Source organism: Protobothrops mucrosquamatus, unplaced genomic scaffold (genome assembly GCF_001527695.2).
Source record: "Protobothrops mucrosquamatus isolate PMUCROS unplaced genomic scaffold, P.Mucros_1.0 scaffold_6, whole genome shotgun sequence".
Lineage (NCBI taxonomy): Eukaryota > Metazoa > Chordata > Lepidosauria > Squamata > Viperidae > Protobothrops > Protobothrops mucrosquamatus.
The window spans coordinates 1,520,411-1,548,132 of record NW_015386082.1 but is presented as its reverse complement, the minus strand read 5'-3'; positions in this window follow the sequence as shown (position 1 = coordinate 1,548,132).

Below are 27,722 nucleotides of genomic sequence, written 5' to 3'. Positions count from 1 at the left end.
CACATAATTCAATTTCAAATTCCATCTTATACTGTTCGGTTCCTAATGTTCATTTGCCTAATTAAAATCTTTTTCTTAGCTGTATATAGGAAAATCATTGGAAACCAAATCTCTCTGCAATCAATTGATATTTAGAGTTCATCTTATATTCTCCATGTTCTTGTTCTGACACCTTCCAATCAGTCAACCATTTTTCTTGGCTGATTCTTTTTTATAATGTGTTTCTTGTGCTAAGATCCACAAAGGCAGGCCTTTTTTTTTTGTCATAGAACGCCCAGAACGGAGTTCCAGCACCTTTTTTGGATGGAACCTTGTAGGGTAGGCAAGGCGGGTTGTAGAACGTGTGTGAATTCTGGCACCTTTTTTTTTTTTACAAAAAAAGCACTCCACAAAAGCATTCCAACACCTGTACTACAGTACTCAGAACATACTACAGTTCTCTTGTGTGTGTGCTTCCCTCCACCCCACAGCCCTACTTAATTTGCTTAGTCAATGGTACAGTAAAAGTAAGTCAACCTATTTTCCAAAGCACCTGAAGGCTGGACAAGAAGCAGCGGATGGAAACTAATCAAGGAGAGAAGCAACCTAGAACTAAGGAGAAACTTCCTGACAGTTAGAACAATTAACCAGTGGAACAACCTGCCTCCAGAAGCGGTGAATGCTCCAATACTGGAAGTTTTTAAGAAGAGACTGGACAGCCATTTGTCCGAAATGGTATAGGGTTTCCTGCCTGAGCAGGGGGTTGGACTAGATGACCTCCAAGGTCCCTTCCAACTTTATTATTATTATTATTATTGTTGTTGTTGTTGTTGTTGTTAATTCCCATGAGAAAATAGTAATGCCTGGTCCTAGTGCTGAATAATTTTACCTTCAGTGAAACAGTTTGGGAATTGCAGAGTTCTTGGGAGAGTAAATCCAACCTTAAATCTCTTTCTATAGAGAAGTAGCTGATAAGAACCTTCTGTTACCAGTCATGTATATACATTACAATTTATTGCTGCCCAACGCATTTTGTAGCTCAGTTCTTCTTGAGCAAACTATCAAAAGGCAAATGGTTCAATGAATTTCAGCAAAGGAGAATGCTAAAAGTGTGCTTTTCATGAGAATGGTAGCAAATTCTTATTTTATCTCGTTGCGCACCGCTCAGAGTCGCTTTTGGCGAGATGGGCAGCTGTATACAATTGATTAATAAATAAGATAAATAAATAAAAATTGCCCTTGAAAAAGTACAGGTAGTCATCAACTTACGACCACAATTAAGCCCAGAATTTATGTTGCTAAGTGAGAAATTTGTTAAGTGAATTTTGTCCCCTTTTACGACTTTTCTTGCCACAGTTGTTAAGTGAATCATGGCAGTTGTTAAATTAGGAACATGGTTGTTAAGTGAATCTGGCTTCTCCATTGACTTTGGTTGTCAGAAGGTCGCAAAAGGTGATCACATGATCCCGGGACACTGCAACCGTCATAAATATGAACCAGTTGCCAAGCATCTGAATTTTGATCATGTGACCATGGGGGTGCTGCAACAGTCATAGGAGTGAAAAATGGTCATAAGTCACTTTTTTCAGTTCTGTTCAGTTCTGTCACTAAATGAACTGTTGTAAGTCGAGGATTACCTATAATCTAGTTTTCAATGCATATGACAAATAAATTTGATACCTTATTTTTATTTCTAAAAAATGATTCTCTGTTGATCATTCCTGCATTCAGTGCCTCTTGCTTTTCCCAGTATCCTATCTCTTCTGATGTTAAAATTTAAATAGATGGCATATTTAAATACAAACGACATTTCTTTTAGCTATGTTTTAGCTATACATGCTACCTGAATATTTTGTGACTTGCTGGATTCTGAAATTAGGGACTAAGACATGTTCCCAATATTTGCCATTTTTACAGGAAAAACAAAATGTCTCAATCTACTTCAGTCATTTTATTAAGAACTTATTTTATACAGAATGCCAGATTTATTTGGCTTGTATTTTTGGGGACAGCAATTTGGATATAATTAAAATGCAATTGGTGGATAATAAAGATTTATTTATTAAAATGGGATTTCCTCCAATAGAATAGTTGAATAATATTTTTGAAACAAAAGGAAATGTTCTTCACACAGCAAATAAACAAGAAACGGAAAGCTGCATAATGAAATGGCAAGAAGATTTAATAGCCTTTGAAACAAAATTTTAAAAATGAAATTAGAAGATTGTTTATCATCTATTTATCACTAAATAAGAGGTTTGTGTAGATTGATTTGAATTAGCAGAGTGATCTGATTTGTATTGCTAATTAAGTTTGGATCTCCATATTAATTTAATTCAGATTGCCAAGGTAAATCCCCATTTGACTGCAACTTGATCAGAAAGTTGCTTCAGTTTAAAAGGAAGACTTACTGTGCATGGGCAAAAGGCCATCAAATTGATAGACTGATTTGGAAACAATTGAATGATTTGGTCTGAACAGACAATCTGATTTAGAAACTCAATTCAGAGATTCAATTGAATCACCTTTAATTCAAAACTTTGAACGGAGTCTGTTGCGTTATTAAATAACATTTCAGATCCCAGAGTATTAGTATTCTTGGTAATAAAAAGTGGGGGGAAATCCTTTCAAGTTTTTTTGTGGCTGATCTGTTAGAAATACAACACCTGGCATATGTCTGTCTTTTTTTGTTTCAGCAAAATAATTCTTTTTCTACCCTGTCTTTATGCTCAAGATCAGCCAAGTACATTGGCTGCCGAGCTTATTTTAAAAGGTTTTCTGTAGATGAAGCCAGCAAAATAATAATCAAAACACCCTATAAAATTGGCCACTATACTTGAGTTTCTAACATGTTTTAACACAATAACTCTTTTCTTGCTCACCTTAAAATTCTATATATAATTTTTAATCACAGTCTCTCCTCTGTTGTCATTTCATGCAAGACTCTTGAGTCCCACACCCCTACCCCCACCCCCTGGTTATTTTCCATTTTGAAAAGTCGAATAGCATTTCCTTTACTGTGCACATAAATCAATATTGCACTTGGCAGCTTGACATAGCTTGCAGGTGGATGCATATAACTCCTTGACATCATATTTTTAAATTGATGCCTTTGCCTTCTGTTTCCAAGAAACTTCTTAAAAGATGAAACAAGCTAGGCTAGATGATGTGATTGCATTTGGCTGAGATTCTAGAAAGAGTGAAGAGAAGAGCAACAAAGCTGATTAGGGGACTGGAGGCTCAAACATATGAAGAACGGTTGCTGGAATTGGGTATGTCTAGTTCAGGGCTTTTCAACCTTTTCACCCATTGTACCACTTTTAGGATATGACAACATCCGAGTACCACCAGTCGCCTAGCAAGGTGTCAAAAACTTGATGACACCCCCCAAAAAAAGGAAAAAAGTGATAAAGTACAGGTAGTCCTCGACTTATAACAGTTCGCTTAGTGACTGTTCAAAGTTACAACGGCACTGAAAAAAGTGCCCCCCAAGCCACAGCCGAGCAAGACACCTGCCTGCCTGCCTGGTGCGCTCTTCCTCCTGTCTGAGGTTTTCATTGTTGTGAGCATTTCTGTTGAGGATTGGCAGCGGGAGTGGGGTAGGGGGGTGTTTGGTTTTTATTCCCCCCGTCTGCTGGGTGGTTGCAGCAGGTTTTGGTCACTTCACATGACCCTGGGACACTGACTGTCATGAATATGAATCAGTTGCCAAGCATCTGAATATAAATCACAAGACCCTGGCGATGCTGCAACATTCCAGCTGATTGGTGCTTCTTAAGGGCTCAGCAGAAGCGCCAGGATCAGTGCCGAGCTCCAGCTGGAGCCTGGCACTGATCCTGGCGCTTCCACTGAGCCCTGACAGCCCTGCAGCTCCAGCCATCTCTCGCTCAGGCTTGTGCGGTGCTGCCACCAGTTCAGCTCATTCCTCTCCCCCACTACCACTTTTCTAGGATGGGCGTGTACCACCTGCCAGGTGCCAATGTACCACAGGTGGTACCCGTACCACTGGTTGAAAAGCCCTGGTCTAATTTAATGAACTGAAGGACCAGGGGTGACATGATAGCATTGTTCCAATATAATGGATTGCCACAAAGAAGAGGGGGGTCAACCTATTCTCCAAAGTATCTGAAATCAGGACAAGAAGCAATGGATAGAAAATTGTTAAGGAGAGAATCAACCTAGAACTAGGGAAAAATTTCCTGACAGTTAGAACAATTAATCAGTGGAACAACCTGCCTCCAGAAGTTGTGGGTGCTCCAGCACTGAAGGTACTTAAGAAAAGATTGGACAACCATTTGTCTAAAATGTTACAAGGTTTTCTGCTTGAGCAGGAGGCTGGACTAGAAGACCACCAAAGTCCCTTCCAACTTTGTTATTCTGCTATTCTGTGCTATTATTCTATTAATCTGGTACTGGATGGTGGCGTGAAGCTGTTATTTCCTGGATACAAACGACCTACATTTGCTTCATTGAAATGGCCCTAGTATAGATGCAGAGACATTGCCATTAACACCACTGTCACCTCACAGTGTTTGTTTGTTTCCTCTGAAAACAAAACTGCATAAGCAAAAGGCTTTTCTGGAGTATGAATCATTGGCTCCCTCCAGGAACTGAGTTACAAAGACACATGCACAGCTGCCTGTTATGAACGTATTTTTCCATCTAGGGTTGCCAAATAATTCCTACAGTGTGCACGCTCACATATTCCTGTCCATAAAGAAAAACACCAAGAGGATGTCAACATCCTTTTCCTGCTTTTCCTTTATGCTGGGTTATGGAATTCCATCCGACCAGCAAAGGAACAAGTTGAGATTAATGGTTCCAAGTAGTTAGAAAACATTGGGTAACCATGTCTTCTGCTTTACCGAGGGTAGTTCTCAATTGGCAATTAAATGTCTATATTGACATCTATCTGTCCACCTATCAATTTCATACTATTTTGTTTTATTCTGCAAGGAATTATTGCTTCCTACTGTTAGTGCTACTATAGGTTCTCTTTTGTCCCCCCCCCCTTTTGGGTGATGCATGATCTCTTTGGTGTTACCGTCTTAAGTGGAAATTACCATTTTTGCTAAATGTTAGACTATTTCTGTAGACTGTAATTTCTTGGAGCAAGCTCTTCTAGTTTCCTCTCTGCACTGGAGGTAAGGATGGAAATAAAGTTTTCCCAGTTTGTGATTGTTAGATGAATACAGCATCAACATCACTGCTCCTTAGTCTTGCAAATACTCCTTAAATAAAAGGGAGGTATCTAAGGAACTGCCTTACCCCGATGAGACTAACCTGCCCCACTCGTTCAAGTAGAAGGGGCCTTCTCTGAAGCCCATTGGTCAAAGAATTTAGGCTGGTGGGGTCCATGAGATGAACCTTTTCTGCTGTGGCCTCCACCCTCAGGAATATTCTCCCGTCAAAGGTGAGATCCACCTGCACACTCCTGGCCTTCCAGAAGAGTCCAAAAATTTGTCCCTGGCGCTTGGCCTGGGCTCCTGACAGGGGCCCCCTACATTGAGGTTGGTTGACAGCATAGAAAAGATTCTTAAACTCACCCCCCAGACTGTCCATCATCTTGGCTTTTAATTTTAATTGAGGTTTGGGGGTTTTTTTGCACTTTTCAACGTTTATTATATTGTAAGCTGCCCTATATTACTGAGATGGGCGGCATAGAAATCCCATTAATAAATAAATAAAAGGGAGAAGGAGATGGGAAAATAAATATGATCTGATTTTGCTGTTGGAGCAAAAGGGGAGGATCCAAGGGAAAAGTAGGTGAAGATACACCTCCCAGGTCTTCCCTCACATTCTGGTGTTCATGATCTCTGCAATTGCTTAATGACCCACAACTAGGAGAACTGGGATTGCGATAAAAGCAGTCAGCTTAACAACTGCTTCACTCACAACCAAAATTCCGGTCCAAATTGCTGTCATAAGCTGAGGATTACTTGTACTTTCCTTCCCTTATTACCTAGTTAAATGGAGAATTCTCTGGGGTTTTCATTCACTAAAAGCCACAGGCCAACTGAACATTTCACAGATGAAATGGAATAAAATGCCAATCCCATTTCCCTTCCTTCAATAGAAGGCACGCAGATCTGGAATTCTATGCTTAAAGAGACATATAGCCTTTCAATACAGTTGAAATTTCTGCACAAAGAAGACCCCCCTCGTCATGGACATACAAAACGAGCCTTTTAGCTATGCTTTAGGACTGTGCAGTGTTTTGGGTCCAAAGGCAAAAAGTTGCATTGGAATACTTGGGGATGTACATGTAACACCATCCTTCAGTTCCGTCTTTTTTCCCAGAAATGTACTGGAGCCGCAGAGGACAGCTGTGTGATCCCAGCTGCTCTAAAGAGTTTCTGTCATCTACATCAACACCCACATGGGATCCGAAGCGCCGCTTTCCTTTTGAATCTGAAGAAATGCACAGCTATGCTATAAATGGAAACTAATCCAAGGAGAGAAGCAACCTGGTATTAAGGAGAAACTTCCTAACAGTGAGGACAATTAACCAGTGGAACAGCTTTTGCCTTCAGAAGTTGTGGGTGCTTCATCACTCGAAGTTTTTAAGAAGAGACCGGCCAACCACCTGTCTGAAAACCACCAATCTCTGAAATGAGACTGGCCAGCCACCTGTCTCCTGCTTGAGCAGGGGGCTGGACTAGAAGACCTCCAAGGTCTCTTCCAGCTCTATTCTGATTGATATGCACGTTATTCCTTTGTTATATTCAGTGCAGAGAAGTGCAAGTGCAATCTGCCTCTTCTTCTTCTTTTATGCTCAGGTAAGGACAGTCTGCAACTATGACCATTTGAGCCCAAAATTGCCATTGCTAAGCAAAACAAATGAGTTTTGCCCCATTTTACGACCTTTCTTGCCACAGCTGTTAAGTGAATCTGGTTTCCCCATTGACTTTGTGCGTCAGAAGGTCACAAAAGGTGATCTCATGATCTTGGGACACTGCAACCGTCATAAATATAAGCCAGCTGGTCATAAGACACTTTTTCCCAATGCCATTGTAATTTTGAATGGTCATTAAAAAAAGAAGGGACTACCTGTATCATGGTTTGAAAATATAGCAGACTACAATCAAGCTAGTCTTGACCACTGGTATTACCAAAAAACATTGTCTCAGATTCCAGCAGATTCAAACAAATTATTTAATTCATTCATAGCACAGATGAGGAGAGGGGACGAGTCAGTTCTTTCCCATTGGGGAGTAAACATTTACTGGAGAAATTTCATTCTAACCTGATGTTTCCTATCCTGCCATCCTCCATGGCTGGGATAAGATTTCCATAACCTCCATGTAAAGGTATTGTAGTCCTATACATATGGCAGGTACCAGCTTGGGAAATGGGAGGTTAATACGGCCCCAGTACATGGTTCTCACTTTTTGTTTTAGCTGAAAGAATTAATAATTTTCCGGGGTGGAGGGGAGGCAAAAAAAATCACATTTTGGATCTCTCTCTCTCTCTCATCTGCTCAGGCTCAAAGATTAAGAAATGGTTCCTTAGTCAGCATTTTATCATCTTCTGAATGTTTAATGTAACACAGCCAAGGAAAGAAGAATAATTGAGAGCGATTAGAACTTGCATTCTCTTGGGCAAGATGATACATCTTCATGAAGGGAAGATAAAGTTTCTTATGGGCTTCTGTTTATGAGCTTCCACTCTGAACTTGACTAACATTTGTTAGGAGGACAGCAGGTCATAGCAGATGGCTGGAAAATTGAGGAAGGGGAGATGTGGGATAACCAGGGAAAATGATGCATAGCTTCTAGGGTTCCAGCCTCTACTCTGAATGAAAAGAAAGCAGTGTAAACTCAAGCTGTCCCAGACATAACAGTACCCTTGCCAGCATTTCCAGTGTCAAATATCTTAGATTGTACTAACGTTGAACTGCACCATGTCCCCAATTGTTTGCATATTTAACAGTTAGGCTCAAACTTGGTTTGCATACAGAAGATATGCAAACCAAGTTGGTTTGTTATTCAGAAGATAAGAAATGTAGGGATAAACCCTTGTTGCAGTTTGGGTTTAAGAAATGGGTACTGTATTGAATTGTCACATAATCTTCTTAGAAGAAAACAATCACACTGAAGAAGCCTAGAGATGACCAAGGGGGAAAAAAACAGATTTAAATCCAAAATAAATATATTCTAAATGTCGGGAGGCATAAACAAAGGAATTGGATTATCCAGCATAGAACTATTAATGGATGTCCAATTTGATGATGCATGCTCATGTCACATTTTTGATTATTTAAAATTATGATGGTTGGCCTCACAGTCTGAATTTGGCACTTTTATCCATCTATTGAATCCTTCCCAAGGAATAGGCAAATATTGTGGTTTGATGGCGTTAAAGTTACTGTCACAAGATGTAAACTGTTCCAAGTAATACTGCTTTTTGCAGCTGCTGCTTCTTCTTCTTCTTCTTCTTCTTCTTCTTCTTCTTCTTCTTCTTCTTCTTCTTCTTCTTCTTCTTCTTCTTCTTCTTCTTCTTCTTCTTCTTCTTCTTCTTCTTCTTCTTCTTCTTCTTCTTCTTCTTCTTGTTTTACATCTATTGGACAATGATGCAAAAGTGTGATCATGGTAGTTCAGGTTTTATGGGAATTGTAATATCAAGATGTTTCATATGATGTGCTATAATAACTCCTTCTGGGATTTCATATATCAGTTTTGTTCCAGAAGATGAATTGGTTTTACTTGATGCTTGTGTTCTTCTCAGTTATATATTAAGATTTTGGAAACTAACAAGAGGACAATGGACCAAGTGAACAATGGATATTGCATGCCATTATGACAGCAGCAAAAGACATTGCACAGCTAGGACACCCATTGAATATCAGCAATGTAATGGTCTGACAAACTCACCTTTCTACTGTCTCCTTCATCTTAGCAAAAGGCTGGTCTTGCAGCATGCCCAACAGCTTCTCTGTGATGGGATGTCACAAAGCATGGAACTCACATTGGTCTACACAAGTAGTTTCTGGCGCTTTATATGACTTATGTAGAGTGACTTACCTAACCCTGTAAAGGAAAACATGCATGATAGTCCCTCAAATATTTAAAAGATTAACTTAGACTACCAGTTTATACTTTACAACGTGTGAAAATGGCAGCACAACTTATTTCTATCACCCCCCTCAAGATAAGAAACTATCGAATCCTGAGTTTTGTCTACTTTGTTTTGCATAGAAAATAACATGTTGTTTGATTCTTTGCACCTTAGGCACCTGCAAATCTATCAATGAAACAAAGGCTGTACACACACTGCAAAGTTCAAGGGGTTGGTTATACAACTAAAGGCACAGCAGGCAGGCTGATCCTTATGGTAAGAAAATGTTTGTGGAAGAAGAGCAACCTCTGGGCTGGTGACAGATGTTCCAGAAATATGTAAGAAACTTGCTGAATATGCTGGATTCTGCTCAAATTGCTTGATACCCTGAGCAAGAAAGATTTGCTTGTGTTCTATTTTGGTGAACTAAGCTGAAAAATTTTTGCTCAGCCAGACAAGTAATGTTGTGTCCATGACAATCGAGAGAGACAGGTCTGGATAACACACAAGGTCACATCGACCTATTCAGTTCCACACAGAGCATCAGGAAAGCACAACACTGTTTTGATACCTAACTTTGCATGGTGGGGAATGGAGGAAGCTGTACCCATCCAATTCTCTCAAGTTCAAAATTATTTACCACAATGTAAAGCTCTGCTGGAGAAGGGCTGGGAAAACGAATATAACATCATTATTTTGAAGAGCAGTGTGATGCAATGTTTTTTTGTTTTTTGTTTAAATAGCCCTCTCTCTTTCTAAGGCTTCAGGCTGGATTTTAATTTTGCATCGGGGAATGCTTAAGAAGCTGCTATTTATTACAGTGTATAAGCAATATATTGCCTGAAAACAGAAAGAGTATCTGTTAAATATGGGCAACACAAATGACAGCTGAAGAATGATCCTTGTTTCTCTTGATAGAAAAGTCTGCCTTGATCTGATCCCTTTTTGAAAGAAACTAATGGGGGAGGGGTACTTTAAAAAAAGTTAAGATGACAGCTGCAATGGGATCAAACTGCTGTTACTTCTTAAGTGTGTTACCTCTCTCTCTCTCTCTCTCTCTCTCTCTCTCTCTCTCTCACACACACACACACACACACACACACACACACACACACCAGATGGTGTTTCAATCACACACCTCTCATTTTGACTTTTCTTTATCCTGCCCTTAAACACACATACACACTCAGTTATCATCTATCCATCCATCCATCTTAAGACCAGAAGATTCCAATTTTTTCCCTCGTACTTCTTATCAGTCAGATACTTCTCCATACGCAAGACTCTAGAATAAGGAAGAATGTCAGTCTCTTCAAAGGATGATTTCAGAGTTACTGATAGAAGTAAGTCTTCATCCGGTTCATCCAAGCCGGGAATAAATAAGCAAACATGGCGACTGCTTTGGGAAGAAGGTTACAGTTTATTGCAGAAGCAGAAAGATGGTTCTTCAGGAAAGAGCAGAGGAGAGGAGAGACTGAGCACATGGGTAGAAGATTTTTATACCCCCTCTAGCCCTGTTTGGAATAGTTTCCTGTTCCTGTGGCATGAACCTTGAGGCTATTTCTGAGTGCTTTTCTAGGCCTTGATATCTGTGGTTTAATCCTATTATCATATCCTGCTTCCCAGGTGATGGGGCTAATGACTCCTAGAGTTTGGGTGGGGCATGCAGATTTTCTCTTTGTCTTCTTGATTGCTCTGGCTTCAACTTTCTGATGGTTTTACATCTGCATTTGTATGGGGCTAGGTCTTGCTTGGGGCAGAGAGATAGATTTGGAGCCAAAGTTGGTTTCTGCTTTTTAAAATACTTTTGAGGAAATATATTTTTCTGCCCTTTTTAATATTTCCTTCTCTGGGGCTTACCAGTCTCAGTCCATTGGAGAGGTTAATACACAAGTGTTAGTTTGCTACCATCAGCATGGCCACATTGCTCCCCCAAACTGTATATTTGCTCTCTGAGCCAGGCTCAGAGAGACTAAAGTACAGAATCAACCAATAAGATAAGCAAAATTATTTACTTGAGCTGGAAGCCAACATAACTTTGGGCTAATTAAATTATTGTCAGATTTCTGCATTATTTCTCTCTTAAAATTTGTAAAAGCTCAACAATTTTTTTAAAATGAAAGTGGGAGAGGGTGAATGAGGAAGAGGGAGAATGAAAGAAAGAAAGAGAGTCTCTTTTTATTTATTCAAACTCTTAACATTCTTTTGTTTCCCTTTTCTTAGCCTGCTCTTGTATTTTGATGGAATCTGCCGCTGAGTAGCTGTTGCCATAGGAACCAGGACATGGCTGTTCTAATAATGAAGAGCCCCTAGAGAGTAAATAAATAAACCAATGGCACTTTTCTGCACTATATCCATGCACTGAGTGTGTACTTGGGATCTGCATCAACTGAGCAACCAGTTGGTAAAAATATAGTAAAAAGAACATGAAATGGATTCTCTGAGCTTTCTTGATTTTGAAATATACATAAAAGCTGTTCTAATTCCAATCAGTTACATGGGCTGAATAGCATTTCCTACTATATTTCATTAGCATGTAAGAGGTAATCAACTTAAACCCATCAGAAGTCCAGTGTGTACAGGAAGCCTGTTCTAAATTACAAGCGATGCCAGAGGTGCAGGGAGCCCCACAGATACAATTTTCAGAGCTCCACCAAAATGTCAGGATTAATGCAATATAAGGAGAAAATTAAATACATTGGTGCTAATAATAAACTATATCAAAATTAATTGTTAGCCTCTGCAATGCCAAAGTGAGTGAGTCACTCCAAAAGACATGAGGTAAAAGGAGAAGCAGCAAGAAATAAATCATAAATATATTGGCTTAAAGAAAAGCTATCAAGCCAAGACAGCAAAAATCTAGATGAGCATAAGCAAATACAGAAAACCTGTTGGAGGCATCTAGTGGTCATCCAGATTTTTGCAGCACGTATCTGGTATCCCGAGCAAAAGGGCTTCAAATCCAGTTGAGTCTGTATTTGCAGATAATAAAATAGTTATTTTCTGCCTTAAGTAAACCATTTACAGGTACTTTACAGCAAATGGTGTGACAAATGAGCTTTTTAAAATGTGCAGAAGGGTCAAGTCTCTGTTAGGGAAACTTAAGAAAAAATAATGGATATATTACTATTAACTGTCCAAAATTGTCATTAATAATTGTGAATAAATATATGTTACAAAACTCTTCACATTGATTCTTGGTCATAGGATGGAGCAATCATAGGAAAACAAGTAGATCTTCAAAAAGATATGGGAATGTGGACTATGTGTAATTTTTTTTTCTAATCAGCCAGACATCTTCATGAATAACTATTTTATCTCTGCTCGATATAGGTATCTTATTTTATCAACAGTGCACATTCCATAACTATTGAACACCAGCTTCAGTGGGGAAGGCAGGATTCAATCATGTTTTGACTATTGTATCTACAGCTTTTTGGGCTTGTGCACATCATGATGCTCCCCCAATTTTTGCCATACCTCCCTGTAATACTATTTTGATTGCACAAGTGATAGCACTCACCTCTCGATATGGAAAGAGTAGGAACAAAATTGTATCAGATCTATAAACCAGAGCTTTTCAACCTTTTCACCCATTGTACCACTTTTAGGATATGGCAATATCCGAGTACCACCAGACGGCTAGCAAGGTGTCAAAAACTTGATGACCAAAAAAAAAAAAGAGGAAAAAAGTGATAAATACAGGTAGTCCTCGACTTACAACAGTTCGCTTAGTGACTGTTCGAAGTTACAATGGCACTGAAAAAAGTGCCCCCCAAGCCACAGCCGAGCAAGACATCTGCCTGCCCGCCCGGCGGCGCTCTTCCTCCTGTCCGAGGTTTTCATTGTTGTGAGTATTTCTGTTGACGATTGGCAGTGGAGGTGGGGTGGGGGGGTGTTTGGTTTTTATTCCCCCCATCTGGGTGGTTTTTATTCCCCCCGTCTGGGTGGTTTTTATTCCCCCCGCCTGGGTGGTTGCAGCAGGTTTTGGTCACTTCACATGACCCTGGGACACTGTGACCGTCATAAATATGAATCAGTTGCCAAGCATCTGAATCTAAATCACAAGACCCTGGAGATGCTGCAACATTCCAGCTGATCGACACTTCTTCTGGGCTCAGCAGAAGTGCCAGGATCAGTGCTGCTTTCCAGCTGATTGGTGCTTCTTCAGGGCTCAGCAGAAGCACCAGGATCAGCGCCGAGCTCCAGCTGGAGTCTGGTGCTGATCCTGGCGCTTCCACTGAGCCCTGACAGCCCTGCAGCTCCAGCCATCTCTCGCTCAGGCTTGTGCGGTGCTGCCACCAGTTCAGCTCATTCTCCTCCCCCGCTACCACTTTTCTAGGATGGTCGCATACCACCTGCCAGGTGCCAATGTACCACAGGTGGTACCCGTACCACTGGTTGAAAAGCCCTGGACTAGAAGACCTCAAAGTTTCCTTCCAGGCCTATGATTCTATATTCTATGTTCTCCTATTCATACTTTCCTTGCCGTCTTTTAGTGATGGACTATTACAAAGCACCTTTCATTTCTACATGTAATTTTATTTCAATGCTAAAAAAGGATACAATTTATATGAATTATCTCTCATCTCTCTCTCTCTCCCCCCCCCCCCTTGCACTTAAGGTTTTTTTTCTTCTCATAACTCTACTGGAAATAAGTTTACATAGAAATGGGGACTGTTTATACCTTCATTAGTTTCATTTGCTGTTTAAATTAGGCAAAACAGCAAGGCCTAATACATATGAATAGAAGATTTCATAAAAATTAGTGACTAATTTTTATTAATATCAAACTTACAATAGAAAACCCAGGAGCATATCAGATCATATGGAGATTTAGGAAGACATTTCTCTATGTAAATTTAACTTGGTTAAAAATAATTCCATTCAAAACAAGAATATTTTAAAAATATCTAGAGACGTGATTGAGTTTTGAATATATATTCAAATGTGAAAATATTATTTTTAATAAAAACAACCATGGAAATAAAAACATATATTTTTTAAGTTTTATTTTGTTAAGACAATTGCAACTATTGTTGTTATGCTAAGAATTAAACCATAAATCTATTCAATAGAAATAGTTTAAGTTATTCTTTTGCAGTTCCCAGTCCCTCACTACAACCCAACAGGATACCAATTCCCTTTTTAATTTTATTTAGTTTAAAATCAAAACAATTGTTTTAAATGAAAGAAATAAAGTGAGGCAGAGGGCCTGCCATGCCTCAGAACATTGTATTGGCAATCCTAGTGCCAGCATATAAAAACGTTGCCTCGGGTTTTTTGCCATTCATATATTCCTTTTTCAATAGACCTAAACATAAAGCAAAGAAGAAATTCATAATATGAGATGGAATCTGACGGGTGTGGATTTTCTTCGGAAAAGAATTTTGTGTGAAAACTTAAGTATTGAAATCCAGTGCTGTAGGACTTTATTTTAATCTGGTAAAACAAAATATCGCAGTGCTATACAACATTCACTGCCGGCTGAAATGCAGACATTTTATTTTTTACTAAGGTCTGAAGTATTTGTCCTCTCTATAATTCAAGCCAGAGTTGCTTCCAAATGTATCTTAATGGCAGTGAATTGTATTATTTTTTTTTAAATATAGCTTACAATGTTAGCTTTGTGCAGGAGAGTAAGACTTTCTCCACACACAGCAGAGGTTCATAAGACTTCAAAACGTTGTGACCCACTAAATGTGTAGCAAACATTATGAATTACAGTATAGAGAGTGTAAAATCGGTGGTGTGAAATTGTCTTAAAGTGGATTTTGTGTAGCTAGGCTAACGGTTCATTTATAGAATTTAACACAGGATCAAGACCATACTGGTGTCAGATGAGGCAGGTGTTCTGTTTATATACCATATTTCCCATCACATCTTCTTTCTTTTTTTAAGTCACAAAAAGAATGAAAGAAGAAACAAAGTAATTTCACAATGGTTTGTATGTGAAGGAACTTTGTTTCTAGAAGCACTTTTTACAAAATAAAATGTTATGCACGCAAATGCAGATGCATTTGTTACTATATCACATGTAACTTTTTTGATTTTGAGTTTGGATTCTTTCTTAACTTAATGCAACTCTTAGGGCTAACTTAAATACAGGTAGTCCTCAACTTATGACTACAATTGGGATCAGAATTTACACTGCTAAGCAAAGCGGTTAAGGGAGTCATGCCTGACTTTATGACTTTTTTTTTGCCATGCTTGTTAAGCGAATCACTGCAGTTGTTAAATGAATTGTGCAGTCATTAAGCAAATTTGGCTTCCCCCACTGACTTTGCTTGTTGAAGCCAACTGGGAAAGTCACAAATGATGATCACATTACCCTGGGACACTGCAAACGCTGTAAATATATACCAGTTGCCAAAAGCATACAGATTTTTATCACAGGACCATGGGGATGCTGTGATGGTATTAGGACCAGTTATAAGTCACTCTTTTGAGTGGTGCTGTAACTCCAAACAATTGCTAAGTTTGTAAGTTGAGGGCTAACTATATATTTTTTTTATTTGTATTCTATTTTTTAAAATAATATTTACAAATAGCTCAAGGCAGCAAATATATCCTTTCCTCCTCCTATTTTCCCCAGAACAACAATCCTGTGTGGTGGGTTGGGAGTGAGAGAGAGTGACTGCCTCAAAGTCACCCAGCTGACTTTCATGGCTAAGATGGAACTTCAACTTCCACTTTCTAGCCTGATAGCAATAGCAATACCACTTAGACTTATATATAGCTTCAGAGTGCTTTACACCCCTCTAGGCGGTGTAAAGCTGGGTCCTCATTTTATAAACCTTAAAAGGATGGAAGGCTGAGTCAACCTTGAGCTAGTCAGGACTGAACTCCTGACAGTGGGCAGAATTAACCTGCAATACTGCATTCTAACCACTACGCCACCACGGCGCCTTAAGCACTAGACCAAACTGGTTAAAATTGACCAAACTAATCAAATCTATATTCTTATGGAAGCCATCTCATGACTTGTTTCTTGGCTTTATAGGTAGAGATCTTTTTGGATCTTAGAAGACTGCATTCTTCTTGTTTGATAGGAACATATAGGGCTAAATTTTCATTTGCCCTTACATTGTTTGCTTTTTATTATAATTTACTGCATCTTCAGGTTTGAGGGAAATATGGCTGGGAATGAAAGGTAACATTAAAAATGTAGATTTTTTGACCAGCAACTGGGTAATAACAATTGCCGTGTGGCCCCAACTGAAGATTCCTTTTCCTAATAAGTATTAAATGTATTAATGTGGTGATACCATGCAAATGTAAAACGTTTAGCAACTGAGCAGCCTGTGTGTGGCAGCTGAGGAACAGTGGCTTCAACCCTTTGTGATGAAGGAACTGTTAAATAATGGTAACATCCAGATACTTTTTGCATACCGTGATCAATGTCTGCAATTGTTTTCCGAGATGGACTGGCTAAGAATAGTAATGTAATAAGATAGCAACAGCTGTTTAACAAAGGCACTGTTCCATAGCCATTTGCAGATGACCTTGGACAACATATTGCTTGCTTTAATGCCTTTAATTGTGCAACATGAGAAAACAACTCAAGCATTATGAACTTTCAACTGATAATGGAAATGTTATGCATGGGGAAGTACATTTGTATTATCTATATTGGTCAAAACTCGATCATGTATGTCTAATCTTATAAATCTGTTTTTCCTTACCTGATGTCAGGCTCCAAAAACCAAGAAAGACCCTCCAAAGTACTTCAAAGCAGTTTCCTTTATTGTTCCTTACTGACAGACAGAAATCTTGCCCAATTAAAGCAAACTACTTGCCATCATTAAAGATGTATTCTCAGAATTTCCAGACAGTTGCTCTTCTTCCTAACCAAACTATCTAAACTTTGCTGTCTCTTCTCCTCCGGAATGCAGCCCCTCCATCCTTGGAATCCAGGCTACATTCCACCACTTCTGATGACCACCAGAGTCCCAATACTCTTGACTCACCCAGACCTGGGTATGTATGGAAAGATAATCTCCCTGTAGACCAAGGATATGCAACATATGCAGTCTTGGCTAGCTATCTAATATTAGCTTCTGCAACCTTGTTTTCACGTTGACCATTCACATCACTGAAATTCAGAAGCAATGAAGAACTCCGAGGTCCCTTCCAATTCTGCTTTTCTGTTATTGAGTTGAAGAAAATCCACGTAATGTTCTATCCAATGAAGTAAACTGAATAGGCTTACTTACTGCATTACGTTATAATGTGATATGCTTTATTTTGGTTAGATGTTAAATGAAGCTAGCCATCATGTTATATAAATGTAGTATATTCACCAAACCACGATGAGTTAAACTTTGGTTTAGTACAATATAACTGGCCGAAAGCTGCCCAATGTGCTTTATTATAGCTGAATGGCGATCGGAATCTAGTTTTACTAGGTCTTAGTATAACACTAACCACTATTCCACGCCTGCTTTCATTAATGCAGTGTCGAAGGGACCTAAAACGCAAGAATAGCAAAAGAGGCAAGAAGAACGCCAAAACCACTTCAAATGGTTTTGAAATGGGGACTGTTTATACCTTCATTAGCCTTGAAAACCCATCTATTCCATGCGGCCGGCCTGGCGTAGTTTTGATTGGGCTTTGCTAGGGGTTTTATATGGGGTATTTTAGAGCAGGGTTTTTATTCAATATTTATTGTGAGTTTTATTATTGCCTGTTCACCGCCCTGAGTCCCGTAAGGCAGATAGGGTGGTATATAAATTTAAATAATAAATAAATAAATAAATGTCTTGCTTCAGTTAGGGGAGGTGGTCATCAGAGAACAGCAATGTTCAATCTGTAGTGTAGACTCTTCTTGTTGAAAGCCAGGTTCTAATTTAATAAATTTCCCTGTTTTAATGAAATCTCAGTCAGGATTACAGTTTGATCATTTTGACCCTTTCCAGTCTTAGGAAGTTTTTCACCGATCCTGGCTACCTTGCCGGTGACACTGAAGGGATTTCACATTGGCAGGGAGAAACAAGGAACATTTCTTTTCAGACAGCTGGTGGAAATAGCTGAAGGATGGGGCAAGGGCATGCCTGGGGAAACAGCAGATGCTCCTTGTATAGCAAGAAAACCACTCTCTTTGCTTCCTTGCCTGAGATAACGTCATTGTCTCACCGGGATCAATCTATTGCTTCATTTAAGAAATGTAAGATAAATACAAACCTGTAGCTTTCTGTTTGTTGAGAATGTAACTGTTTTCCTGCAAAAAAAAATAATGTTATCTGAAGAGTCCTTGAAACAGAGAATTTGCTAAGTGTTTTTGTAAGATCTCTCAACTACGACTTTTATGTGCAACAGAGAGCCAGCGTTATTAAGGGAGACATGATAGCAGTGTTCCAGTATCTGAGGGGCTGCCACAAGCAGAGGGGGCCAGGTTGTTCACCAAAGCACTAGATGGAAGGACAAGAAACAATGGTTGGAAACTAATCAAAGAGAGAAACAACCTGGAATTGAGGAGAAACTTCTTGACAGTGAGGACAATCAACCAGTGGAACAGCTTACCCCCAGAAATTGTGGGCACTCCATCACTGGAGATTTTTAAGAGGAGACTGGACATTCACCTGTCTGAGATGGTATAGGTTCTCCTGCTTGAGCAGGGGGATGGACTAGAAGACCTCCAAGGTACCTTCCAGCTCTATTCTATTCTATTACTTAAATTAGACAACAACCAGTTCCAACATTACTTGTCAGTCTGTTCCCATTCTCATTCTTCCCCCAATCCCTCCAAGCACAAAAGACTGATTACAGAACTTATTCCCTTCTCCTCTCCCATGTATAATTAAAAGGGTACTGGTTTTTTGTTTTTTTTTTGAAAAAAATAATGTTAAAAGAACAGTTAGTCCAAGCTGCAAAATTTTCTGGCCTCCCACTGCAATTAGAAGAGGAACAGGAGGTGCAATGCTTAAGTTGTCTGAAGCAAAAGCCTGGGCTGCAGGCCAGGACCCAGCATGAGGATGACACCCAGGAAGAACCAAACCAAACAGCCTTACAAAGCCCTCTTTAAATACCGTAGGTCACCCAGAGTCTGGTATGAAGGCCTGAACTGGAAAATAATCATCCTGCATCCAAGATGGTTAACCTCATCCTTTACCACAGTGGTGGCGAACCTATGGCATGGGTGCCAGAGGCAGCACTCAGAGCCCTCTCTGTGGGCACACGCGCCATCACCCCAGTCCTAGGCCTTCAGCTGGGTTTTAACTTCTAACTTTTAATTTAACTTTTAATTTCAACTTCTCGTGGGGGGAGGAAAGATCTTGCAAAGTTGGAATTGATTGATTGAACTTTTTAGTCCCACCCAGTCTGCCGTTACCACCGCAGCCACACCCACCCAATGGGCCACACCCACCCAGCACCCCACGATGCATAAGTGGGTTTTGGGTTGCAGTTTGGGTACTTGGTCTCTAAAAGGTTCGCCATCACTGCTTTACCATCTGACTGGCGGCAATGATCTTGACTTAGCAGCTATGCTCTAATTTGAAATTAACGTGAGCTAGGTAAACCCTGATTTTTATAGACCAAATGCTTCCAAATTTCCAAGTTTTGTAGTCCTGGATCTGTAAGGTTAAAACAAGAGCCAAGTGGTGAAGGTGTTGAAACCATTCCTGCCATTGTAGGGCATGCAAAAAGTTAACAGCATTTGTGTGATTTGAGAAAACAAAAAGAACCCCCAGATTGCCAAGTTGGGAGATGTTTGTGTTACACAAACTGCCCCTTGGGAAAACCAGAAGTTGCTCTTTAGAGGGGATGATCTGGAAGTTATTTTGTTTTCTCAAAACACACAAAGCCTCTTTTAAGGATTACATTGCCATTTTTGCATGCTTTGCATTACACTGTAACTTTTGCATATCCTACAAATCTAGGACTCCAAACTTAGCCAGCCAGGAATTCCATGCTGGCTTCAGAATTCTCGGAATAGAAGTTCACAAGTCTTAAAGTTGCCACGTTTGGAGACCTCTGATGTATCACAACCTCTCTTATTTTGTATTATGGTCTTACCCTTACTAAACTCTTGCCTCCCCCCCCCACAACAGCTGCCAATCACGAAAAAATTCCCAGCCTCTGGCTATTATGTAGATTAAACCATTATGCTTATTCAAATAACCATGGTTAAAAAAAATTCCTGCATTGTGCTTGTTCTACTCTGTTGATGGTAATCAGAAATTGATGTACTTCCAGGTTCTGGGTTTAGAACACTTTCTACTCTTGGATATAGGCTTATGGAAGTAGGAAGATTAGATTTGTAAAAGCATATAGGCATAAAAGGACTTGTGCCATTATTATAAATACAGAGAAATTGATTCAACTCCATTTGTCTACTTACAGCAATATATGCTTTTCCAGTCATTGATTCATTCTGGGCCAGGCAAAAAACAGAAAGCTATGCTTCCATTAATACCTTGACATGGATACCATCTTACCCATGCCATCAGGAACAACAAAATAAAATACCATTTTTTTCTCAAAGAAACATAGATTAGGCAAGGGGAAAACTGTATACTCTTCTTGGTTAATTATAGGAAGAAAACAGAACTGTATTTCATCTCAATATTTGGATCATCTGATTTTGACCTCTGAAGACCGCAGTGCTGTTTCATTTTTTAAGAATGAGTAATCATCAAGCGGTCGAGAGCCTACTTCTCAAAAGTGAAAGAAACAAGCTTGGAAATTAACCATAATTTTCTACAATTTTTAACAGGAAACTATAATTTGTGGTTTCCAAACAAGTCTGTATATTACTTTAATAACTGTATTTGTGTCTAGGTTGTTTAAAATATACAGGACAAAGAATCTATGTCTGAGGGAAAATTCAGCAGGAATGTGAACTTTTGATCAGATTAAGAGCCATCAGTATTTGTACAGCAGGACCAACTCAAAATGGGCACGATCAAGATTGAGATATGATTATTGAACTGAATATTGCCCATTCCCTATAGATTTAATACACCATTCTTCCACCCTGCCCCATCTCAGAAATAATCTGATTTCCCCTGCAATTCCATCTTCTAAAACAGAGCTTTTCAACCAGTGGTACGGGTACCACCTGTGGTACATTGGCACATGGCAGGTGGTACGCAACCATCCTAGAAAAGTGGTAGCAGGGGAGGGATATGAGCTGAACCGGTGGCAGCAACGCACAAGCCTGAGCGGGAGATGGCTGAAGCTGCAGGGTTGTCAGGGCTCAGCGGAAGTGCCAGGATCAGCACTTCTTCAGGGCTGTCAGGGCTCAGTGGAAGCATCAGGATCAGCGCCAGGCTCCACCTGGAGCTCAGCACTGATCCTGGCGCTTCTGCTGAGCCCTGAAGAAGCACCAATCATCTGGAAAGCAGCACTGATTCTGGCGCTTCTGCTGAGCCCAGAAGAAGTGCCGATCAGCTGGAATGTTGCAGCATCTCCAGGGTCTTGTGATTTACATTCAGATGCTTGGCAACTGATTCATATTTATGACAGTCATAGTGTCCCAGGGTCATGTGAAGTGACCAAAACTTGCTGCAACCACCCAGCAGACAGGGGAAATAAAAACCAAACACCCCCACCCCTGCTGCCAATCCTCAATAGAAATGCTCACAACAATGAAAACCTCGGACAGGAGGAAGAGCGCCACCGCAGGTGTCTTGCTTGGCTGTGGCTTGGGGGGCACTTTTTCAGTGCCATTGTAACTTCGAACAGTCACTAAGTGAACTGTTGTAAGTCAAGGACTACCCGTACTTTATCACTTTTTTCCTTTTTTGGGGGGTCATCAAGTTTTTGACACCTTGCTAGGCGACTGGTGGTACTCGGATATTGCCGTATCCTAAAAGTGGTACAATGGGTGAAAAGGTTGAAAAGCCCTGTTCTAAAAGAAGTACTTTTTATTTCTCTGAGGATTTCCATATTAATTTGTTATAGCTTCACCAGAGCAGCCTTGCATTTTATATTTTACTAGACCTGGAGACCATCATTACTGCTATGGGGGGTATCTTGGTACATGCTGTTAATTGGTTACAGGAGGTGTGATGAGTACTAAAAAGGATGAGTCCCAAACAAACCATGTGACTTATGATTCAGCTGAGAATAACTTTCTGCCTATCGCTTTTCCTTATGTTAGTCACCTTCCCAGTATGGCCTTCCCAACTGCCTGTCTGCCCTCTGGGGCCGCCCACCACTTTTGCAGTGACCTTCCCAACATGGCTGACTTCCTGTCCATTCTCCTCAGCCACCCCACTCTTCCTATTTCAACGCATTGAGAATTAAACAAATATTAAGTATTGGGACAACATTTTAACGTCAAAATGCATCAAGTACAAAATTCGACAAGTTTTAAAACAGTTGAGTACTGAAGTACCTGTGTATTTTCTGTTTAGCAAAACACTTACCAGCTGCACTATATGATTGATAGAAGTAAATGAAAGGTCTTCAAAATTTGAAATTATAGGAGGAATTAGCTGTAAGAGGGAATAGCTGCAGGAGGAAATAGCTAGCTTAAAGGTAAAACAAAACAAATTGAAAAACAGGAAAACTAAAACAGGACTGAATAACAGGAAAACTAACTAACTGAATGGAAAAATAAGAAAGAACCTATTGTTCTAAAAATACAAAAAATATCCCAGAACACAGAAACAAGGTAACAGAGCATGCTCAATAGACTATTGAATATTAGTTGACATACCTTGCATACGTTATCTGCTAATTATAATGCACATGCAATGTATGATTTAATGTGTTCAGGGAGGGTAGCAGGAAATATATAGAAAGTGGTCGGAAAGAATGTAACCTCATAGTACCTCAGCCAATGGGAAATGAGGAGGGATGGGCAGCCAGTGCAAGGGATGAATAAATATGTTGATATGAGATGATAAACTTTGGAGAGAAGTTTGATAGCTTCTCTCCCCACTTATTGCAATAAACAAAACAATGAGGTCTTAACTGTGCCTTGGCTAGTTATTAGTCAGGTGAGCTTGCCACTGGTTTAGCCTGAAGTAGTAATACTTGAATGCCTTTAGTTTTCAGATTGCTTTCAAATTGTGGTGTTGGAGAAAACTCTTGAGAGTTTTTTGGACTATAAGGAGTTCAGATCAGTCAATCCTAAAGGAAACCAACCCTGACTAGTCTTTGAAAGAACAGATACTGAATGAAGCTCAAATACTTTGGCCACCCAGTGAGAAGAGAGGACTCATTGGCAAAGACCCTGTTGTTGGGAAAGATTGAAGGCAAAAGAAGCAGAGGAGAACAGAAGATGAGATAGTTAGATAGTATCATCGATGCAATGAACATAAATTTGGGCAAACTCCAGAAGACAATAGAAGGCGTCCTATGGTCCATGGGATTGCAAAAAGTCCAACACAACTTATCAACTGAACAACAAAGCTTTCAAATGTGTGAAATGGGAGGAGGACTACATGTGTGGGCTTCCCCCTGTTTTCCTAGGTAGATGCCTTTATGGATTAGACATGAAGATTTCATAGAACAAATGGGGATTAGAATCCCTCTGCAGATGTTGGTGCTCAACCAGGAGCGAGCATTAGGGCACACAGGCCTTATACATGCAACCTTGCTACCTGTTACAAGTTTATAGAGAATATTTTGGTTACTTTGATAGTGAACCCTACTCCCTTGACTAGCATTTGTCATGCTAGGAATCTCCAAAATTTTGAATCTTGCATATCTGGAATTTTGTGAACATACCATGGCTACACTTGTGGGTGGTCCCCAAACACTTTTTTAATGTGGAGGAGGAGACGCAGAAGGGGGTGTAATATTGAAAAAATCTAGATGGCAGCCAGGGCCCTGTGATCAAACAAAACCCCACCCATTTTCTACATGTTTTGCATATGCCTGTAAAAAAGGGGGGGGGGCGCAGCTTGTTGCATGGTTGGTATCATGACATTTTTGTCTACCCCTAATATTACCACTATGGTGAGTTTTCTCTCTGCCACTTTTCTCAACTTCTTTCCAGATGTTTTTCACCACCATAACTTATCTTTGTCTTCTATTCTGGACAGGTTGGCACACTTCCACACAAAGCACTGCGCTGCAGCCACATATTTTAATTCCTAAGAAATTCTCTGAGTTTTCTGTGAGATCAGGAGCAGAAGCAAAAAGACAATGCTGGAGCTTGATACTTTGTTTTAGAACCTGATTGATTGATTGATTGATTGATTGATTGATTGATTGCCGTTAAGTTTGTATCAACTCTTAGTTTTCACAAGTAGATTTTCTGCAGGACATTTTGCTCCCAACTTGGTCCTTCCAATGATGCATCCATTGCTGCTGTAATTTAGTCTAGGAGTCCCCAACTCCCGGTCCGTGGACCACTAACGTGCCACGGCATGCCAGCAACCAGTCCGCACAATCAAGCAAAGCCCCATCCACTAAATGCAGGCAGCACACAAAACTATGTACCCTCCTGTCCATGGAAAAACCTCTTTCCACGGAACCAGTCCCTGGTGCCCAGAAGGTTGGGGGTCTCTGATTTAGTCCATCCATCTTGCTGCTGGTCATCATCTTCTCTTTCCTTCCACCTTTCCTCCTGTTGGGTCTTTGTATAACTTGTCCAAAGTAGGATAATTTGAGTCTAGTCATTGGTGCTTTGAGGACAAATTCTGGCTTAATTTGTTCAATAATACATTTGTTTGTTTACTTAGCTTCCCACAGTAGTCTCAGGAGTCTTGTCTAACACTAAAGTTCAAAAGCATTGATATTATTTCTATCCTGCTTCTTCAAAGTTCAACTTTTGCAACTTTTACAGAATCACTGAAAAAAAATCCCTGCACAAATTTGATGTCTTGGGACCACATAACCTGGTAGTCGTAGTATTATTGCAGCAGACTTAGTAGCAGTAGCAGTATTTTAAAAGAATAATTAAAAAAATATTTGGGACATGAATCTTGGCAATTAAGAAGGCAGGAGACAGATGCTGCATTGACTTCACATTAGTACAAGGGATCCAGAAAATTTGCTGTCTAATGCCTACTATATTTACAGAGGTCGACTTCCTAAAAATCTATTTCCTAATTTTTATGGTACATTTATACTAAAAATACTCCTCACACTGCAGCTAAGAATTATAACTGCAACATTCTTGTTCCTAGGATCCCGATGGAATGACTGACATTTAGATTACTTCACGTTATCAAACCTAACAAACATGTGACATTAAGTGGCTGATGTAAAAAGGAACACATTTACCAAATAACACTTTCCACATCATGTTCAGTGAAGTATAGACATTAGTTTGAAACAATCTGATTGAGTGATTGATGTAGGGCCTAGTAAAAATGAGATTAGCTCTTGTTGAATTTTCTCCGGAATGAAACCGTAGAGATTTCAGATTAACAGACTAATGGCCTGAATGTTTAGTCATCATGTTCAGTGGGGTATAGGATTGTCCCTTTGTGCTCTTGGAATGGAAAGCAGCTTAGATCTCTGTGAGTCACAGTATCAGCAGGGCAGCTGATCTGTATTTGAAACTGCAGCATTAAGACTAGTGTTTTTTTTGCAGTCCTGAGCTTCTGGGGAGCTGGAGTATAGTCCAATTCTGCATTTGTAATAACCTTTGCTTCCTGGATTTCAGCCATTCTAGGAAGTCTCTTCCCAGCCCAAGGCACTTAGAAGAAAGTATCTGCAGCTGTTCTATTAAATGTGACATCTCTACCATGAGTCATTCATCTGGAAAGCCCCAGCAAGTCACCACAACTACAATAGTCATGTCACGACATTTCCTATGGAAATGTGAGCATTCCACCAAAACCATCTACCTTTCACTGCTTCCTTATTTTTCACTAACCTCTTCAGGTCTGCCCTTTCTTCCTTTCTGCAGATGATTGAAGAAGCTATTTATGCTAGGCTGGTAGAACCTGCCTAACTGTGGTTGATTTTCCCAATAACTCAAACTTAAGCTCAATCAACCCTGGCTGATTGAATCTTTGGATTTGGAACCTCTTGGGAAGTCCACGGCTGCTGGCTAAACTGGGAAGTCAAAAAAATATTCCAAAATATTTGACAGTAACAAGCCACCAAGGTAATATTGCCAAAAAGTCAAATAGATACAGTCACGAAAAACTGAGTTCAGCTCAAAGGAATCTTTGTTACTACTATGTTGTAGCTAATAGAGGAATAGAAAAATATCAGTTGAACAACTTAGGTCAAATTATATTAGTAACACTATGTTTCAGTTGACCTAGTTAGAATAGTCTTGCCAGTGTTTCTCAACCTTGACCATTTTAAGGCATGTGGAGTTCAACTCCCAGAATTCCACAGCCAGCAATGCTGGCTGTGGAATTCTGGGAGTTGAACTCCACATGCCTTAAAATGGTGAAGGTTGAGAAACAGTGCTTTAGACCCTCATTCTTAATTATACTTTTTAAAATATAATTTTATTAAAGTTTGAAAATATTATAATTAACATTTCTTTAAAAGCATGGTTACTAATGTGTTATATTGTACCTAAACTAAACAGTAATATAACTCTATGATAACTCCATTATAAAAGTCTATAAAATTGACTGTATTAGATAAAAAGAGCTACATAGTGGGGGGGGGGGAGGAAGCAAAGAAAAATCTTAGGGATGAAAAATAATCAAAGAAACAAGAATAATAAGAAAGGTATGTTGTCCCTGGGGGACCTGCTAAAAACTAACTCAAAAAGGGGACAAAAAGAAAAATAACCAAAAATAAAAAGGAAAAATCTAATTCTAAACATACATATTAAAAGAAAAAGAAAAAACAACAAAATATATGAGATCATTAAAATTATATAAATTTCATCAGTATCAACATTATTATTCTGTTTTCAAAATAATCAATTAAACCTAATTCATGTGGAATTATAATTTTACAATTTGCCTCTTTTTCAGTTCAAATCTAATTCAAAGATTGAGAACTGTAAAATTTAATTAAGATGCCTTTTAGAGTCTAAGACACAAGCATTCTTCATAAATACATAATCATCTTTTCAGACCAGCCCAAGATCAATATCCAAAGTTCTTCATAGATTGAAATATTCCAGATTCCTATCTGCCTACTTGCCCACCCACCCACCCACCCACCCATCCATCCATCCATCCATCCATCTATCTCATCCATCCCATCCATCCATCCATCCATCCATCCATCCATCCATCCATCCATCCATCCATCCATCCATCTATCTATCTATCTATCTATCTATCTATCTATCTATCTATCTATCTATCTATCTATCTATCATTTATCTAATCAAATTTAAGTTCTGCCTCCTTACTCTCAAAGTGACTCTGGGCACTGTATAGTTAAACCATAAACATGAATAAAAATACAGTCCACCAGTAAAAAGGAATTTTCAAAATTATATTTTGGAATATAATTTAATATAACTTTGTAAAATTAACATTTTAACTCTTAACTATCTTTCAAACACTTGGATCACCACAGTGAGCTAACAAATAAGAAATTATAAATGGATATACACATATGATCAGCCCCACTAGGTAGACCAGACCAGGAAATCAATTCCAGAGAAAGATTTAAACTATTTTTTATTGAGACTGGCTATAATAACAGAACCTTGGAAATGTGATCGTGTTATTCTTCCTCCTTCTTATTAAACCCTAGTCAATTAGGAAGGCATCTGTCTGAGTTGCTTCTGAATGTTATCTTGTAGTTCTGGATTTAAAACTACATCCGTCCCTTTTGGATAGGTAACAATTCCT